This window comes from Lemur catta, chromosome 1 (assembly GCF_020740605.2).
Source record: "Lemur catta isolate mLemCat1 chromosome 1, mLemCat1.pri, whole genome shotgun sequence".
In the NCBI taxonomy this organism is placed as follows: Eukaryota; Metazoa; Chordata; class Mammalia; order Primates; family Lemuridae; genus Lemur; species Lemur catta.
Genome location: NC_059128.1, coordinates 254091883 through 254111698, shown reverse-complemented (window position 1 = coordinate 254111698; position 19816 = coordinate 254091883). Strand labels below are relative to the sequence as shown.

General features: G+C 35.8%; 1 pseudogene; it reads left to right on the top strand.

Moving 5' to 3' along the window:
• The first annotated feature begins 14141 nt into the window (after positions 1–14141).
• Positions 14142–15487, top strand: LOC123649631 (annotated as a pseudogene).
• The last annotated feature ends 4329 nt before the right edge of the window (positions 15488–19816 follow it).

Below are 19816 nucleotides of genomic sequence, written 5' to 3'. Positions count from 1 at the left end.
ATTCAGTTTTTGATTGATGCCTTTTTTTTTTATTATCAAGGAATTTTGTTTTCCATACTCCTGAAGTGATTTAACATGAACAACTTTCTTTTTCCATCCATCAAACAGCAGTACCCACCAGGAATGCAAATAACTCTCAATCAGTCTTGATAGTCAAGAAAATGTTAATCATTAAATGCACCATGGTACATTTACCAACCTCTAATGTATTGTTTTTCTTTCTCTCATACAGTGTGAAGAAATTTGTATGCCAGATTGCCTAAAAGATTTCTTATGATGTATTTACCAAAATGATTGTATAAGTAAAAAATAGAAGCTAACATACATTCACTTAAGATTAAAAGTCCAAAATCAAAAGTGTTATGTGTAGATTCACTAATAAAAGGAATGTTCTTTCTCTTAGTTTTCATTTCATTTAATATGTTAAACATAAACATCAGGACTTCAGATCATAGAAAATGCATCTGAAAGTACTTTTCAAATATACCCTTGTAAGCCTCTAGATGGCAAGCTTTAGTAAATTTTTATGACTGGCCTGAATTCACAGTTTCTTACCAATTCTGACTAATCCACCTATTGAAATGATTTTCTGTTTAATAAGCTACTCAGATGTATTTGTGCTCTTATGGAAGAACAATGGATAAAAAAAGCAAATGGCAATTTTTTTCCTAAAATTTAATCTTTTTCTTTGTGATTACCTAATTGTAACAAGATGGTGTTCCAGTGTCATCTAGCAGTATCTCTTTGGAGTGCTGAATGTTCTGGAAAAGTTTTACCTGATAAATGATTTCAAGTGGCTTCTAAAATGAACTATTCCTTTATAATTATAAAAATTAGTTACAGCTTTTGTTATAGGAATCTTAGAGATCACAAAGGATAATAACAAAAGTCCTTTGTGAAACATAAAATGGAAGTTATGTACATGAATCTGTCATTAGATCATTAGAATCCTCTCCACCTCAAGCATGCCCTTTACAAAACAAATGTCTAACATGAACAACTTCCAAAGCATGCACGTTTTGTGATATATCACCATAGCTGTTTAATTTTATAATCGCTGCTGTTCCTTTACTCAAGTTAAAATATATTTATTTTCAATTCTAACTATATTCAAGAGTTGTCATGGATAACCAAATAAAATTAGTAAGAGAGCTGATAATTAGCAATAATCCTGAAGAATAAAATACAGTTATTGCTAGGATACTGTATTGTGTTAAAATTTTGTTTGTTAAAATATGGTGTGAGCGGACGCGCTTGGGACTCTGACTCGGGGGGATGGGCGGGACAGGGACAATGTATATGACCTGAACTTATGTACCCCCATGATGAGCTGAAATAAAAAAAAAAAAAAAATATGGTGTCAAAATTTTAATGAGGACTTGAACAACATCCTAAAGTTAGCAATGGCTATGAGAAAATTCATTACTTAGTGGATTGGATAATGTAGAACCCTCTTTTTTGAAAGATAATTCTTCCTGTACATACATGGTAACTACAGAAACAACATTTTAGTATGACGTAATACTAGCTACTGACCACAACTGGGCATCTGACCCAATTGGCATGAACATCTGACAAAAGCAGGGACAAAGCACTTTTCCAATTCCAACTTCTCATGAACAGGATGAGTCCCTGACTCAAAATGAACTAATAACAGGATGAGTCCCTGACTCAAAATGAACTAATAACAATCTTTCCCTAAAGATTATAAAACTGCAGAAAAGGAGAACAAGTCTCTCTCCAGTGGATAAAGCTATAAGATATATAAAGTTTATAAGTTAGCAGTAACCACATTTTCTTTTTGTGCGGATTGGAGAAGTGGAGAAGAATGAATGATAGATGGAGAGAGAGAGATTGAAGCAGGTGGACAGAGTACCTAGAGAGCTCAGGAATTAGGCTGCTGATTCCAGTTATTTCTGAGGCTCAGCTCTCTTATCTTCTCAGTCTGTGAGACAGCCTAGAAGCCATTCATTGTTGCCTATATTTTGAACACTTTAAACCAACTGAATCCTAACTAATACTCTTTGTTCTTTTGTAATTGTGTTTTGAAGGAAAATCATTTAAGACCTAAAGAAAGTTGGTAGGTTTTTAATTCTTAGTTATGCAAATATTAACTGAAAGTGAACATATCTTTTAAAATATGGCAGGAGCAAGGTATATACCTTCGTATATAATTCAAACACATTAATTATTATTCATGGGCAATAAAGAAAACAGGACATTCAACTTAGGAGACTTTCATACCAACAAAAACACACGCAAAAAAACAACTTTGTGACTACAGAAATGTAAAGAGAACCCAAATGAATAAAGTTGATAAGATTTTATTTCATTACAATTATAAATATAAATAAGTTTGGGGGCAGATATATGCATGTCTTATCCAAGAAACACACAAAGATTGAGAGTTTTTATAGCTCTTATAAGACATTTTAATCAAATTTTGCATATGAAACTAAAATGAGCTATGAAGGTAAAGTCCTGGCTTGAGCTCACCTCTCCTGTTCCCAAGCTGGATGAACTTTCATAAACTCCTCATAACTCAGAGTCACATTCTTTGCAGGCAATAGACTTCCTCTTTTTCAACACAAAAGTATGATATTTGCTTTGCAAATGATTGTTAGATGCTCATAGAGTTTTCCTTAATTTTGAAAGGTGAAAAATGCAGTTCATTTCCACTAGGGGCTCCTAAAGCCCTGCAATATGGAGAACACCTGCCTGAGAATAAAGTCAACTCAGAAGAGAAATGAAGCGGGTGAAGAGAGAGGCAGTGTCATGGGGTATCATTTGGGCGCATGGTTCCACTTATGCCTGAAGTCAGGCCTGCCATTTGTCTTTACATTTATGTTATATAATAATTTCCCGTTTCCCCCAAACCAGCATGTATATGGTTTCATTAGGAAACAAAGCAGTCTTGCAAAGCACAGAGTCAAATCCAACTTTCTGATTCATGTTGTTTAGTGAAATCTCTTATTTTTTCATGCCTCCAAAGGGTGAAGTCATAAATAGAGAAGAAGAGGGAAACTACTTGTCTTTGTTCAATTATTTTAGATTCATACAGGAAACCTTAATGTGTTGATGTCTACATGAACTTACATATGTAGAAGCAGCACAAATTTCCCTAGATCATGTATACAGATGTTTGTGTTCAAAATCTGGTAGTAACATATAGTGATTGACAAAATAAGGCTTTCAGAAATTTTGAGAACCTTAAAGAAAAAGTGGATCAAAACATAAAACATGAAATATCAAAGAGATTTATCTTTTTTAACATAAGATTAGTGACTCCTGCCTAACAGATCTCCAAGTGAAAAATATAGAGGAGTTTTAGATCACAGCAGAGATGTCCAGAATAACTAATGTGATTTAGCTGAAGTATACATTAACAACATTAAGGAGAATATGTGGACTGTTTTTCCTTGGTTTTTCTTGCTCTATAATGTGCTAAATTATGGGTACCAAAATATTCATAAATTGAACACTCGCAGAAAAGTGTAATTGAATGACATTAAAGGGTACTTATCTAAAAACTGGTTAAAAAAGAGAAACCTCTGGGGAAAGACAAAAAAGACATGGTGTCAGAGACCTGGACAGAAGTTCTTGACCTATCAATTGCAAGAGATAATGTCTTGCATAAATTGCCTGATATCTCTAAGTCTCCACTTTCTCATCCATAAAATCGGATTGATATAATAGTTGTGTAACTGCTTTTACAGCAGCCTTTCCTAGAAACTACCCACCATCCATATGGAAGCTGCAACACTATGTCTGCTTACACTTGGCTGTTGCAGGTGAAGGAGTGTGATCCTGGTTAGTCCATCAGGCCCTTCACTGGGCTTTGTGAACCAGAGAGGTCAGATGGTCTTCAATAGCCAAAGCTGGCAGATGACAGCTGAGAAGCTGCTATTGATGATAGCTACTGCCAAACAAAGAAAGGCAGTCTGCAATAAGAAAGAAGCTGATAAAAAGAGAAATACAGTTAATAAATAGTGAGTCATGTGTTCTGATAGCCGAATCATTCTGAGGTCAGCTATGTCCTGCAATACCCCTTGCTTGGTGGTTCAACCTTTCACTGGAATCACTAGCCAGAACATTCCTCCTTCTATACCTTGTCTTTGAAATTAGGATCTATCATGTGCTGCCCCAAAAATTCTAATCTTATTAACTTTTCTAATTGTATATACTTTTTATAGATAAACTATGAATGTAGCAAGAGTTTGAAAATGTTAAAGCACTACCCAAATATAAGACAGTGTTACTGTGGTTATTATTTACAACTAACTTCAAATGTTTGAGAGACTGTCACATTTTCTTATTATGAATAGTTTCAAATGGCAGAACAGGGAAAATGATTTGGTGAAATTTAGAGAGGAGGATTTCAGCTCAGTGTAAGTAAAGAGGTTTAAAAAACTGGAGTCTTCTAGTTTTCTAGTGTTCAATCTTCAGATTGTATGAAACTAAATCTCCATGACTCTGTTCCAAAGGCTGAACATGTTCTAATTTAGAACAATATTCCTTCAGTTCTATTTTTCTTTAGATAAAAAGCTACCGTTTCAAGTTCTCCATCACCTTTGTTTAACACACACATACACAACATATTAATAGATATGAAAACATACATGCACGTGCATATATATTACATATATTTTAATTTACTTTCTACCTATATAATATACATGTAAAGTTTCTAAGCCAGTGTTCCTTAAAAAATGATATAGTCTATGATTGTTGTTTTCTACTGAGCAACTACTCCCCTTTCTACAAGGCAAGAGCAAACAATTATGATTTGAGGGAATCCTTCAACCCTATTCTTTGTCCATGTTTTTCAGGTGAGACTAGAATTGTTCATGGGTAGAGGACACAATCTCTGTTAAGTCCATTTTTAAATTAAACTTCCTGCATATAGAGATTGCTTAAAGGATAGACACATAACACAAGCTGGACCAATTAGTGCAAAAATCAGAAAGTTGCTGTAGACCAATTAAAGGAGCCACCAGGACATTTGCTGGGAATTTTGGGAAAAAGATCTTTTTTCTCCTGTTGTAAGCATTTGGTCCTGAGATCTGCTAGCACCTTTTATGTGACCCTGAGGGAAACAATGGGAAGGTAGCGGATAATATCTTAGAAGCAGCATAGAGAAATAAACCCAACTGGGTCCTTGATGATTAATTAGGTTAAGTCACTAGATTAAAGCTAATGTTAACCTAATACATAGAGGAATTTTTATATTACCTTTTGGTGTTTAAGACAGTTTGAGTTCAACAGTCTTTAACTTATAACTGAAAGCATCCTAAATAATGCAAGTGAGGTGAGTGATTGCCCCTACTCTTTTTTTTTTTTTCTTTTTTTTTTTAAGAGACAAGGCCTCACTATGTTGTCAGGCTGGAGTGCAGTAGCTATTCACAGGCATGATTGTAACACACTATATAGGCTTGAACTCCTGGCCTCAAGCTTACACAGTGCCATCACTGTGTTTTTACAACCTCCCCATATCTGTATACTCTGACATTTTACTCTAGTGACAACATCCACAAAATCTGTAATACTAAAGCAAGGCTTGAAATGGCAAAATTTAAAAAGTAAATATAAGATATTTGCATAAAAATATTTACTCACCTGACCATGGACTATAAATTGCCTGCTAAATGGACTGAGAAAAACTCTGAAAAGTCTGAACTCTAGGTAAAATTATGTATTACATAAAATTTGTCTTCAGGCCATATTCCTCCTCTCTCACTCTGAACCCACACCCTCTCCTCTGAGAAACATATACACAGAATATTTATCTTTTCCCATCAGTAGGCAACACATATTATGAATACTTCCTGCATTCCAATATCTTTTTTTTTCTCTGCAAGAATCTACATCAGGAAATGTATCAGAGTGGGGAAGAACTTTTCATTTTCCAATTCCCAGAGTTATCTACATTCTAGAATGAATGCCTGTGTAAGCTAGGAGGAGATGAACTCCTATAACAAATGTTTATAGGACAATTACAACAGAATATAACAGAAACTAGCATAGTAGCTTTGAATCTCATAGTCCATAAACTCAGGTGTTTAAAAAAAAACAGACAACTTTCTTTTTCCATCACTTAGCTTAATTTCTATCTCTAGTATTTATTCTGCCTCATGACAAAAAACTTACCATTATCTTTACTTACTTTGACCTTCCATTATTGTCTTCCTTTCAGGAGCAGGGAAAAGGAGGTTGTAGATGCTGAGACTAATTTGGAAAATATTACCAGGAATAAAAAAATGTATCAGACTAGTTTCTATTATACTAGGCTGTTTTATTAGTTAAGTGCTAAGCGTTAATTGGGAATTCTGAATTAATCTGATTGTTGTATCTATTGGAGCTTTCTCTCAACCTAATCTTCCATTTAAAGCCCCATGTTACCAAAATAATAATGGGTTTTGGATAGACTTGGAAAAGCAGTGCTTGTGATAGCAAAATGAGTAGGTAATGGTGAAATCTCCAGCATCAGTTATCAGAAGACGGGAAACAGATAATTCACCCTATGCTAATAAAATGATTCAGAAAAGGGGAGAGAAAGGAAGGAATGATTTTCAAAGAGAATATCTGAGAATCATAATTTGCACATACTTCCAGAAAGCCGGTCTGATAAAGCAAGAATAGAAGACAATGAGCTGGGACATTTTCCCCTCTTCCGCAAGTCTGTGCAACCACATCAAGATTAAACATAACCTGGCCTGGCTAGAAGTCAATTGGTGAAATAAATTATAAAAATATAATTAAGTAAGCAAAGAGGCCTGGGCAAGCTTCTTGGACTTTTTCAAATCAAAGCTGTAAAAATCGAGCTCCTTGAGGTCATTCTATCAAAATCACTAACAAAGCCTACATCTGACTTGACTCTGAGCAAAGATCATGCCTCAGAATCAATTAGGGAAATTACAAACTAATGGTGCACAAGGGCACATCTGTGGTTAATTGAGTAAAACGTAGTTAATCAACCTTTCTAAGTAATAAGCATGTAGAAAGTCAAAATCCCTGGTGTTCATTGGTGCTTTGTCCTAAGCCCTGCTACTTAAAATATGGCTCTTTTATGGGTATGAAAGGAGAAATATATGAAGGAGGAGAATGAATGTCTCAGAATGGTTTTCCTGGCATAAGAGGGCGTTAGAAGGATTCACTTCCTATCACCACCAAATGCTTCCCACATCTTAGAAGACTGTGTTTGTATTCTAGTGAGAGCACAAACATGTGAAAACAAAAATAATCAATCAAAAGCAGCTAACTTGGAAGTTGTATGGGTCAATAAGCTAAATATGAGCTTTGATCCAAAGAAATTTTTATGAGGAGGTTAACTTATTATCACTCCCCTCCTGATGATATGTTCTGAAAATTAAGTTAAAAAATGCTACCTGAATATTAGCTTGGCTCATCACTCCCTTTTGTTTTGAGGATATTCCAAGAGGTAAAGGTCATAGAGCACCTGCTACGGCAGGAGAGCAGAAAGTACAACTCATGATGGAATCCAGCATTCTCCAAACGTGACATTCCAGAGTCTTTCTCCAATGTATCTAGTTCTCTTGAAGACAGCCTTGTTGCAGAAAGATAAAAATCATTTCTACTGGCCATGAGTAGAAGAAGCTAAAAGCTAATTCTGAGAGAGTTGGAGCAAACCATCAAAGTCCATAGGTTTTTATTGAGCAACACAATTTCTACCTTAAGCCAGTTGAAGAGTGGGCCCCTAGTGTTAGGGAAAGTCTATCCTCTAATTGTTATCTAAAGCACTGGGCAAATAAGCCAGAACTATTGTAAAGAACCCAAACAGCTCACATCCTCCTCCTGCTGGGTACATTTCTAACAAGTTGGCATTAGCACACACCTTTCTCTGAATGGAAGAGAACAAAGAGAAAGAATAAACGAGATATAAAACAGAAAACGAAAATGCCCTAGGGTTGTTCTGAACTCCAACTGCTCAGCCCAGGTGAATGGTGCTTCATCAGCACAGTGGGAAGTTCCCAAACACGTAGGTCTTATACCCTAGAAAATGTCTCTGATATGGCTCTCCAATCAAACTAAACAAAGAATTTTAAAGAGAGGATGAAAAAAAAAATGTGGCATGTTTTTGTGGGATGAATATTACTTGCCTTGTCTGCTTTGGAATTGGTACTCTGGCACCACATAACTGTCTGGAGTGTTCTCTCCCAGCAAAACAAGGTTCGAATTATTTATATTTTCATTGTGTCACATTACATGAGGCTACAATGCATAATAATCCACAAAAAGAAGCCTCAGGTGACACAGATGGTAGCACCAATTGTTTAAGAAGAAAATCCTGATCACAAGCTTCACATTAAAACTACTCTGAAAAATGAAATCATCGTAAGAAGAAAATAGAACTTTGATTGAATAATAATTCTGAATAAATGTCAACTTCCCCCATTTCCAGATTCATCTTTGGCATTAAAGATGGCTTCAGAATAAAATAAGAAGGACGCTGCTTCTTGTTTCACATGAATAGAGATTAAGTACTCTACGATCTTTTGAAAAGCAAGGAGAACTCTGCAAAGCTTAGATGAGCTCTGATTTTAGAAGAGGGTATATATATATGTGCAGCCTATAAACACACCATCATACCCTTCATACATGCACTGTTTCTAAGTGTTCAATCTGCCAGATATGTGGGAATCGATGCCAATAAGTTAATACAGTAACACAGAAGATACCAACCTCAGTTTAAATATATTTTCTCATTTTTTATGGACTACATGAAGGTGGCAGTATATATAACAATAACAGATACATAAAGCATTGAAACAACCTTTTCCGAAACGTTTATGGTTGTGATCTCATGTTGAGAATGTCTTTTGTATAGTCTTAATATTTAAGATGTCTCTGGAACTGTTTGGTTTCTTGCCCTTTATATTCAACAATGACAAAGATGACTGTGAGAGTTTCAAAAACAGCTGCCAAGTTTGATCCATAACCCAGGGTCCTTCCAAACCCTGGGTTCAAATAGATATAACCCTGCATTCACAGCTGCAGGGTTCCTGGACAGGTCTTATCTCAGGGTCTGGCGCTGTCCTTGCACACCCAACGTGGCCTGCTATTCTCTTTCTGTCTGTCTGCTTCTAGAGAGCTAAGCCAAAGATTTCTCTTTTGCGAATATTTTTAGGTTTTGTTGCCTGCCGTTCTCAGTCTGCCCCCTTTCTCATACTATCCATAAGCTATTTTGGCATCTGGCTGTCTTCCCTCCCTTGTGTGTGACTTGCCTTGTGAAGCTCACTTACAGCTGCACACTTTCCACGCTGGTTGACAGGCTGAGCTGTAGGATTTCATTTTTAGTGAGTGTTGTGGTACTTGATGTCCCTTCTGACGTAAATAGAGCTCTGTGAAGTTTCCGGAAAATACAGACAGAGACCTGTGAGTAATGGTCAAAGGCTTAAAGGAGATTAATGAACTAGTCCCACCCTAGATTTCTTCCCCAAGTGTACCCAGAGTGAAAAGTTGGCATCCATGACCTGTTCAATTGACACATTTTTCACCACACTGAAGGGTGATCTTGGAAATGGGAATAATGCTTAATAACCCCCATGGATTTTCAAGCTATTTTAGCATCCTCAAGCACAGGCAGGGCCTCTTTTCTCATCTATTGCTATCAATAATCATTTGTCAGAAAGCCAGCAGAACATACCAAGTACAGATAGCTTTCATTTCTGTGTCTTGAAAGAGTATCCTTAGCACTGTGAATGCTCTTAATGTTGTAAGGTGGTACCATTATTTCAGTCTTCTTCCAAATGAAGACACTGTCCTATATATCTCTGGTGTGTACAGCTGGCTCCACACTTCCAGTGAGTTATCATGTATGCAGAATGGTTTTTGAAAGTTGTAAAGATGCTCATAATTTTTTGAGCTAGAAGGGCTTTCCCACAGGCCAAATTTATATTCTAATAACGTAACCCTCATTTCTCATCTCCCTAAGCAGGGTTTCAGGAAAAGATGTTCCTGAAGCCAAATCTACAAGTTATTCATACTTCTACACCATTAGAAATAGGAAATGGCTCCAACATAGCTCTTCAATTGTCACCCACAAGGCAGTGTCTTCATGTACTAGCTTTGAATCATAATTAATTCTATTCACATCCATATCTGTTTAGAAGCACCACAATTCTGACCTGCTAGTAATTGAAAATATGTCAATGCAAAGTTCTGAGATCCAGACTATTCATACTATTCTTTGCATTTCTCTCCTATCAAGAGGATACTGTTTTACTGATACAGCAGGTAAAAACTACAAATGACTCTGGAACACTAATTTGGCAGTGCTCAGTAACTGATTGAAAGCAGCTCATACAGGGATTGTGCCAACACTGGAGAGAAATGAAAGTCCTGACAATTGCCATAGTCAGCATTTTGACTCCCTTATTTACAGATGGTGATGATGGTCTTCCTGCATCCTGAGACACATTACTAATGCTTTATGGGAGGAATTCATACAGATGTCTAAGAAGTGCTATCTTGTTTAGAAATCCTTGGCAAGGGTGTGGTAAAGGAAGGGCTTTACTATTTTTTATTCTGCCTGCCCTGTCAACTGCTGTCAAATGTTAGCATTATCCTTAGCAACTTCTTGAGTTTTCTGTGTAATAGAGAGCCTTGTGCATAATTGTAGAAGACTTTAAGGAGATTGATAAATTATTACCACAAAGAATTCCTTCTCCAAATGCTTTCATGATGAAAGGATAGAACTGCCCTTTCCGTCATTTGATCCACAAGGCATTCCACAGTGCCAACTAATAGCAGCCCAAAAGAGGTGTGTGAACATCAGCAAAAGCTAGAAATTACAAAAATGCTGTAGGTTTTAAGGTTACTCTAAGGTCCTCTAACAATTGAGAATCTGTCACGGCTAATCTACCTATGAGGAGTTGTTTTCTGCATAACTTAGAAAAAAGATGAACTTGAGCAAGAAGATTTTGGAGTTAGGACATTAGCTTTGTCATGAATAGGCTTTACATTTTCAGCTTTTAATTTTCCATATTTTATTAGGATATCTAATGTCTGTCTCAGAAAATCTCTGTCATCACCACTTGTATAGTTATCTAAATGTGCTTTACAATTTGGGGTTTTATCCAATTTTGAATTTAAAAGAGACATTATTGAATAAAAAATGATAAAACATTAATAACTTTATAATTCTTCTTAATTATTAATATATAGAACCATACATCATGGCTAAGATGAACAAAGCATAATGTTTATCAAAGGAAAGAATAATGAGGAAGTCCATTAAACAAGGTTTTATTTACACATTAAAAACAATAACTAACATTTCTTGAGCATATATTCTATTCTGGGCACAGTTCTATATATTCTACACATATTCACATATTTAATATCTATAACAAAACTTATGAGATACAGGCTATTATTTTCCGCATTTATAGACAAGAAAACTGAGCCACATTGTAAATCAGTGCTTTGATTAAGGTTAAACTCTTAGTACATCGAAAAGATGGTGTTAAAAGCCAAGTAGTTTGGCTTTAGAGCATGCTGTCTTAATCATTATTCTATACTGCCAGTGTTTAAGACTAATAATTGCTTTGCTTTTACTGGGGGTATCACTGGATTAAGATCACTAGTGATCATGGATGTTATCAGTTATATATTATATCATGACAATAATTCTGCAAAAAAGACTGCCCAAAACTTCAGTAAGCATTTATTTATCATGCATCGGTGGGATGCAGCGATCTATGCTGGGCTTGGCTGGACTTGGCTGAGCTCATTCATTCTTCTGCAGAGTGGTGGTGTTGCATATGTCTCTCTGCCATTCTCTTCTTGTGTCTTATTTACCTCATTCCATTGGTCCAATGCAAGCCACACTACCAAAAGTATATGGCAATGGATATGGATACAGGGAGGGGTAAGGAATTGGGCCATTATTTCAATCCATTTTAATTAGTAACAAGGAAAGTGAGTCGGGTTGGAAGCCAAATTCTATTCTATTCTATTCTATTCTATTCTATTCTATTCTATTCTATTCATTTGTTCAGTAAACTCCCTTCATCTTTATGTGTAAGCACTGTCCTTACATTTAGAGCATACCAAGACAAAATTCAGAGTTGCTCCTTCAAAAAGGCTTGTAATCTTATGGGTAAGATAAACAAATCAATAATTACAATACACCATGCTATTGCACAGAATGCTATGAGAGAGCAAAGAAGAGCACTCCAAAGAAGGATTGTATTTAAGGTGGTAAAAAGAGAAAGGGTCAGGATGACTCCCGTAAAACAATATTCCAGCTGAATCCTGAAGTATAGGTGGTTTAGATAAGAGACTGAGAACAGCAAATGTGCCTAAAGCATCATCACATGCAACAGGATGTCAAGAGATGAAGATATGAAAGTCAGATCATAAAGGGATTTATACTAAGTAGCCAAAAATCTATCCTAAAGGCAATGGGAGGCTATGAAAAATTTTCAGCAAATGACCAAACTGTATCAAAAGTATAAACAATGACTAACGATTTTCTGATGGATACTTTAGAATATAATATATAGGTAAATAAGTGGTATTATAGAGGGGAAAGACTTCTGTAATGTCCCTTCATTTTGAAGTCTCCAGAGACACTTTATTTTTGATGTCTCAGAATGGCATTAGGTCCTGAACGACTGGTTCACACTTACTAATAAACAAAATGTGAGATAAATACCAAAGGGTTGAGTTATTTGTATGTGCTGAGAAATGTAACATTCACACAAACCATAAATATTTGAGTCAGCAAAGTTGGCATATTGGCTCCCAGTGACCAAACTATGTGGCCATACAGTGATTATAATCAAAAGTTGTTCTATTAATTTACTGTGAAATATTACAATGACAAGGACTACAAAACAGAAGGGAGACAGACACGGGAATCAGATCTCTTGGTAAGCATGGAATCAAAGCAATGGTAGGAAGACAAATGGAATGTTTAATGGCAACAAGCAAGCATGGTCGATGTTTTCATCTCACAATAGGGTTGGACTTTCCATTCAGGTCAGAAAAACTTAAGGCCTCCTGGCTCCAAATCCAAGATCTAGCTTTGAGAGTGGGACATAAATAACTTCATGTCCAGTGACTAGGGTACCCTGTTCATTTTGTGATTGTTACCATTTGCCCAAATACTAGTACCCTTTTCCTGTATTTCCATGATTGACTGATGCCCCTTCTGTCTTTAAATATGTTAATACTTTAACCAGAAGCCATCTATCTAGTCAGTCATTAGTCTGCTGATCTATAATCTGATGTTGATTTTATCATTTATCTCCAAAGCAGCCAACTATTTCCTTCATTGTCAACATTTCTAGCAGCCTCCTTATTGTAGCCCCTTAATACTTAAAAACAAGAACACTATAATGCACGGTCAACAGCTATTACATAAATATACATATGCAGTCAAGTAAAAGACGAAACAGACATTTTTGCTTATTTAATACTGGAGCTCCACTGGTGAGTTTTGACCTACAGCAAAAGCATATGTGTTTTCTCTACATTATTTAGGTCAATATATTCATGAAAACATGCTTTTAATACACTGGAAATTTTAACTTCAAGTAATGCATGTTTCTAATTATATAGTAAAGGGCAACAGATACCTCCAGATAATCTTTGAAATAGGAAAAAGAAAAAAGAATTTGTCCTCTGATTTCCCATTCTTTTTTCTTGTGTTCTTTATTACCATGAGCAAAATATTTGAATAAAATAGGATTTTTGTTTATAAATAACTATCTTCTGTTAATGTTGAGAAACCCTCCCCACTCCTAAATAATACTTTGATTATATTATTCTGATTATATTGGCAACAAATGAAGGGAAAGGAAATAATGAGTCTCTGAATTGCACACTGATAGGAGGTATATATAGCTTCAACTATGTTGAAACAAGATAAGCAATTAAAATAATGCATTGCATGTACCCATGATATATAAATCATGCAGAAGGTCCTTGTCTCTCACCTCAGTGCGTGGATCCCAGGAAATGGTGATTCTGAGGGGTAATAAGCTCATAGCTCTCTAGCTTCAGGTATCTTAGGGAGGGGGCCACAAGTGAGAAGAATCAGCCTGCTGACCTCCTTGTGAATTATCCACCAATGATGTTGTTTATTGGAGTATTTAACATTGTACAGCAAAGAAATGGTTGTGGAGAAACCCAGTCTGCTGCTTGTAGGGCTGGAGTTTGTGAGGTAATATTATGCATTGCTGGATAGCTCTAGAATATTGACGCAGGTTTTATGACAGGAATTCTTCCTGTGTTCATGGTAGAGTAGATGCTAATGGAAAGTCCCAGGAAACTGTTTATAGCCAAAATGGTATGCATCCCAAAGTATTGTCTCTGAACTTCAATGAATGTCAGACTAAAACTTATCAGATGGATGCTCATGCAACACTGAGTGATGGAGTAGTTGTGTGGGTCATGGGGTTGCTGTCTAACACTGGACAACCAAAGAGGAAATACATGCAAATCTTTGTTCTGGCCCCTGAAGGATCTTTTTCAAATAAGTTTTATGTTCACAATGATATGTTTCATCATGAAGATGAAGTATTTGGTGATTCTGAACCAGAACTTGATGGAGAATCAGAAGATGAAGTAGAAGTGGAACAAGAAGAAAGGTAACCATACCCTGAACCTGTGTAAGAAAATGCTAACAGCAGTTTCTATGAAGCTCACCCTGTGACTAAGGGCATAGAGGATCCCTTGGAAGAATCCTCTCATAAACCTCAACCTAAGCCAGAATCTGAAATAAAAAACTGAAGAGCTGAGACCACAAGTTGAGGAGAAAAACTTTGAAGAATTAGAGCAGTCTACTCCTCCTCCCCCTGCAGAACCTGTTTCTCTGCCAAAAGAACCACCAAAGCCAAGAGTTGAAGCTGAACCAGAAGTTCAGTCTCGGCTGCCTTCTGTGGATGAACAATGGTCTACAGAACCAACCTGGTTTTCTTTCTGGAAGACCAAGACCAGGCAGAGGAAATATGGAACAGAATGACTCTGACAACTGTAGAGTAGTTTGCTACCCAGACAGTCATTAACTTTTTTGGGGAACTTGTCAATTGATATTGATAAAAATGAACTGAAAGAATTCTGCATGAGTTTTGGAAGTGTTGTGGAACTTCACATCAATACTAAGCATGTTGGGGAAAAGCTTCCAAATTTGGGGTTTGTGGCTTTTGATGACGCTGAACCAGTTGAGTGAATCTTTATTGCAAAACCAATTATGTTTTGAGGGAATTATGTTCAAATGGGGAAGAGAAAAAAAACAAGAGCTGTAAGGGAGTGAGAAACCAAAGGTGGTGGTGATGATTGCAGGGTTATTAGGCACAATGACCAAGGTCCTGGTGGTCCACGTGGAATAGTGGGTGGTGGAGTGATGCGTGACCATGATGGAAGATGACCTCCTCCAAAAGGTGGCAGGGCATAGAAACTTGGCTCTTGAAGAGGAACCAGGAAAATGGAAGGCCACTTCACAGGACAGTGTCTCTAAAGCTCCACTGTTGGCAAAATCTTGGCAGTGGTACATTATTCATTGTGTTTGCATTCTTGTTAATTTGTTTTGGCTTTGGAATGTGACACAGCTTTTTTGATCATTTCTTTGATGTGAAAAGCATCTTTTAGTTATCAGTTAAATTGAGGTAGACACTATTTCCTGAATTTCTCAACAAGATTCATATTGTTAATTTATAAATCTAGACTTGGAAAATTAAGAACTGAGAAATGACCATATCTTAAGATACCTACAATAAAATGAACCTAAAAGGACATGCCCACTGAATTCAGGTTCTTTGAGTAAAAAAGAAAATCTGCTGCACATTTTAAGTGTTACTGTTTTCTGCCTGCTAACGTTGGAAACACAAATAGTGCAATTAGTGCAATTGGAGAATCTTGCCTTTTTTATTGGCTCCCCCCCAAAATACAAACCAACAGAAACTTGTTATGCACTCATCAAAATACACTAATGCGTACTCTGAACTCATTAACATTGACATCTGCAACAGGAGGCAACAGGGGAAAAAATCTTTCATCATCTTTTCCAGTAGAGAATAGTTTGTGAAATGATAAGAGCATTTTATCTGCTTGCTATGACCAGTGTGTATGCATATAAAACTTAACAAGACTGCAAGTATATTCCAGAAAGAAATCATTTAGTTATGAACTAAATAACAAAAATCAGAACTTCAAATACTATCGTCTTGAATATTAGACCAGATTTGGTAGTTCCATATCTAAGATTTTTCTACCTGCCCCTCTTCAGTATAGGGATGGCTGCTTGCTCAACACACTCCTTCTCCCCTCTTTCCTTTCTTTAAGCTGTATACAGTGAAAATTGTCTTTACTCTATTTTTGTTCTCTGATAATGAAATAAGTATGATAGTACCTTTTATTAATACATCATTCCAGTCTTATTGGTAATTTTGTGCAGTATAGAGTATGGATTGCTGTGCTACAAAGCCAAACAGCTGCAAAATGTTGAAAATTCATTGACATGTATAAAAATTGCAGGATCTTTAAAATAAAAAAAAAATCATGCAGAAAATTGCATGTACCCATGATATATAAAATCGAGTTAGAAAACGTTTACACATGTATAGAAATATTGCTGCTTTGTTTGTCTTTCTTTTTTTGTTTTGTCTTGTTTTACATCTGAGACAGGGATTGGAGAATGGAGGATTACCATGTTTATCAGAATACTTTTGTTTGCAAGTAGTTGAAACAACTCAAACAAACTGAAATAATAAAGATAATTTATTGCACTAGTGACTACTTTCAGGTAGGGGTTTAACCACAGTTCAAAAGGTATTATCAAGATTTGTCTTCATTCTTTTTAGCACTTCTCAACTTCTCTTCCTGGGTGTTTATTTCATTCATTGAAGGCTTCTTTCTCATGATCCAAGATGGATGAGAGTGGCTCCCAAGAAATCATACTTCTGCATTTCTATCCAGCAGAGAAGAACATTTCTACCATAATCTCCAAATAAATGCCCTGAGATTCACTCTGATTGAACCAGCTAAACCACAAGCCCACCTGTGAACACCGTACCTGGTAATCTTGTCAACTTCCTATGGCACATGGTTGTCATAGGAGCAGGGAGGAGGTGATTAAATTCAAGGTAGTGTACCAAGAGAAAAGGAAGAAATTTTGAGGTTAAAAAATGGATGTGTACTCTGGTTTTAATATCAAATGTATATATTCCTGCTCAGAAATAAACTCATGTATTTATGGTCAAATGATTTTCAATAAGCCAAGATCACAAAATGGAAAAAGGACTGCTTTTCTATAAATAGTGCTAGGAAAACTGGATATCCACTAACAGAAGACTGAAATTAGCCCCTTATTTCATATCATATATGAAAATCAGCTAAAAGTGGATAAAGACTTAAACACAAGACCTGAAACTGTAAAATTGCTAGAAGAAAACAGGGGAAAACTTCAAGACCTCAGTCTGGGCAATGATTTTTTCGATATGACTCCAAAAGCACAGGAAACAAAAACAGAAATAGACAAATGGGATTATATAAAATTAAATAGCTTCTTCATAACAAAGGAAACAATCAGCAGAGTGAAGAGACAACTTATGGAATGGGAGAAAATATTTGCAAACCACACATTTGAAAAGGAATTAATATCCAAAATATAAGAATTCAAACAACTCAATAGAAAGAAAACAAACAAACTGATTAAAAATGGCCACAAGATCTGAATAGACATTTCTCAAAAGAAGACAGATACAAATGGGCAACAAATATATAACAAAAGTCTCAATATTGCTAATCATCAGAGAAATGCAAATTAAAACCACTAGAAGATATCACTTCACACTTATTAGAATGGCTGTTATCAAAAAGATGAAAGATAACAAGGGCTGGTGAGGATATGGAGAAAAGGAGACCCTTGCACACTGTTGGTGGGAATGTAAATACAGCAAGTATGGAAAACAGTAGGGAGGTTCCTCAAGAAATTAAAAATAGAACTATGACATGATCCACCAATTCCACTGCTGGGTGTATACCCAAAAGAAATGAAATCAGTATGTTCAAGCAATATATCCACTCTCATGTTCACTGCAGTGCTATCTATAACAGCCAAGATATGGAATCAAGCTAAGTGTTCATTAATGAATGAAGGGATAAATTACTTGTGATACACACACACACACACACACACACACACACACTGAAATACTATTCAGCCTTTAAAAAGAAGGAAATCCTGTCATTTTTGACAACATGGATGAACCTGGAGATTAAGTGAAATAAAGAAGTCACAGAAAGACAAATACTGCATCATCCCACTTATTTGTGAAATCAAAAAAAAGTTACACTCATAGAAGTAGAGAATAGAATGGTGGTTAGTAGGATTTGGCATGGACTGGGAGGTGGGGGGTGGGGAGATGTTGGTCAAAGGACAATTTTAGTTAGATAGGAAGAATAAATTCAAGAGTTCTGTTGTACAACATGGTGACTATAGTTAATAATAATGTATTCTGAAAATCGCTGAGAGAGTAGATTTTAAGTGTTCTCACCACAAAAAAAGATGTGTGAGGTAATGCACATGTTAATTACTCAATTGAGCCATCTGACAATGAGTATATATTTCAAAACATCACATTGTGTATAATAAATATATACAATTTTGTCAATTAATAAAATAAAATATTAAAAAATTCTGTTCACCATAATTTGTTTGTGCTATATAAATAGGGCACACACAAAAAAATAATTTCAATGAAGTTTTCACTGATAAAAGTGAAAATCTCATTAATCTAGTTTAAAAGGATTAATTAGATTGGAATCATTGATATCCACCTTTACCCGCAACAGAACTCCATAGCCACTTCCCTTTGCCCTAAGGGACACCCCCAAACTACCACTGCGGATCAAAAACGATTACAAGCGGCTAATTTCAGCTTCTGCTTTTATCTTCTAAGAAGCCACAAACCCACTGTCCAGTTTTCTTGCTATCTTCTGTCATCATCCTTTCTGTAATAGTAAAATAATGAAAAACAGGAGCCAGAGGACACTAACACATCACCTACAAGGAACAAATGGCTAACCCCAGTCCAGGGTGCTGAATTTGCAATCTAGTTAGAAGATTGGGTCATTTAAAAACTAGAAAGCAAATATCACACACAGATTGAAATATATATTTCTGCATTGTAATGTTCTGCCTTTTTAGTGTTTGCTCTATATTTGGACTTGTTTTATATTGGCTTTATTGAGAGATTTACACCTTGATTTTTTCCCTAAAGAGTTACTAATTATCTTTTTGTAGTGACTAAACCAAAAGTCTGAATCTTCCTCTTTAGGAGTCTTTAAACCTGTTATTCATATATTTTTGTTTGTTTTTGTTTTCCAGCAAGCATTTATTCTATTTCAGTTGGCACAGAAACCTTGCTGGCTTCTCCAAAAGAAAATTCTTTTACATGTAATCTAAAAACAAGGTAAAGTAACTTGACAGGTCTCCTCTTTTTCCCTTTTCAAGATGGATTGCAATTTCCTAGGTACTACCCACCCTGAGCAGTGGGAAAATTTCAAGATGTCCATCCCATAGCATCAAGACTTCAACACACCGAACCATCAAACTGTTCAGTGCATTAAATAAATTGTGCTTTAGCAATGAATATTTCTCTAGTCAAGGTTGGTGTTATAAGGATTTAAGATGCAGAAACTCAGCAATAAAGTATATATATAACCAACAACCTTGGAAAGGAATTGATTGAATATGGGTTTAAAATAAAGTTTTACACAATCTTATGAATGCTTTAATGAATTGTTAGGTATTTTATTCTAACAAAAACTTGACTTGTATGCTAAA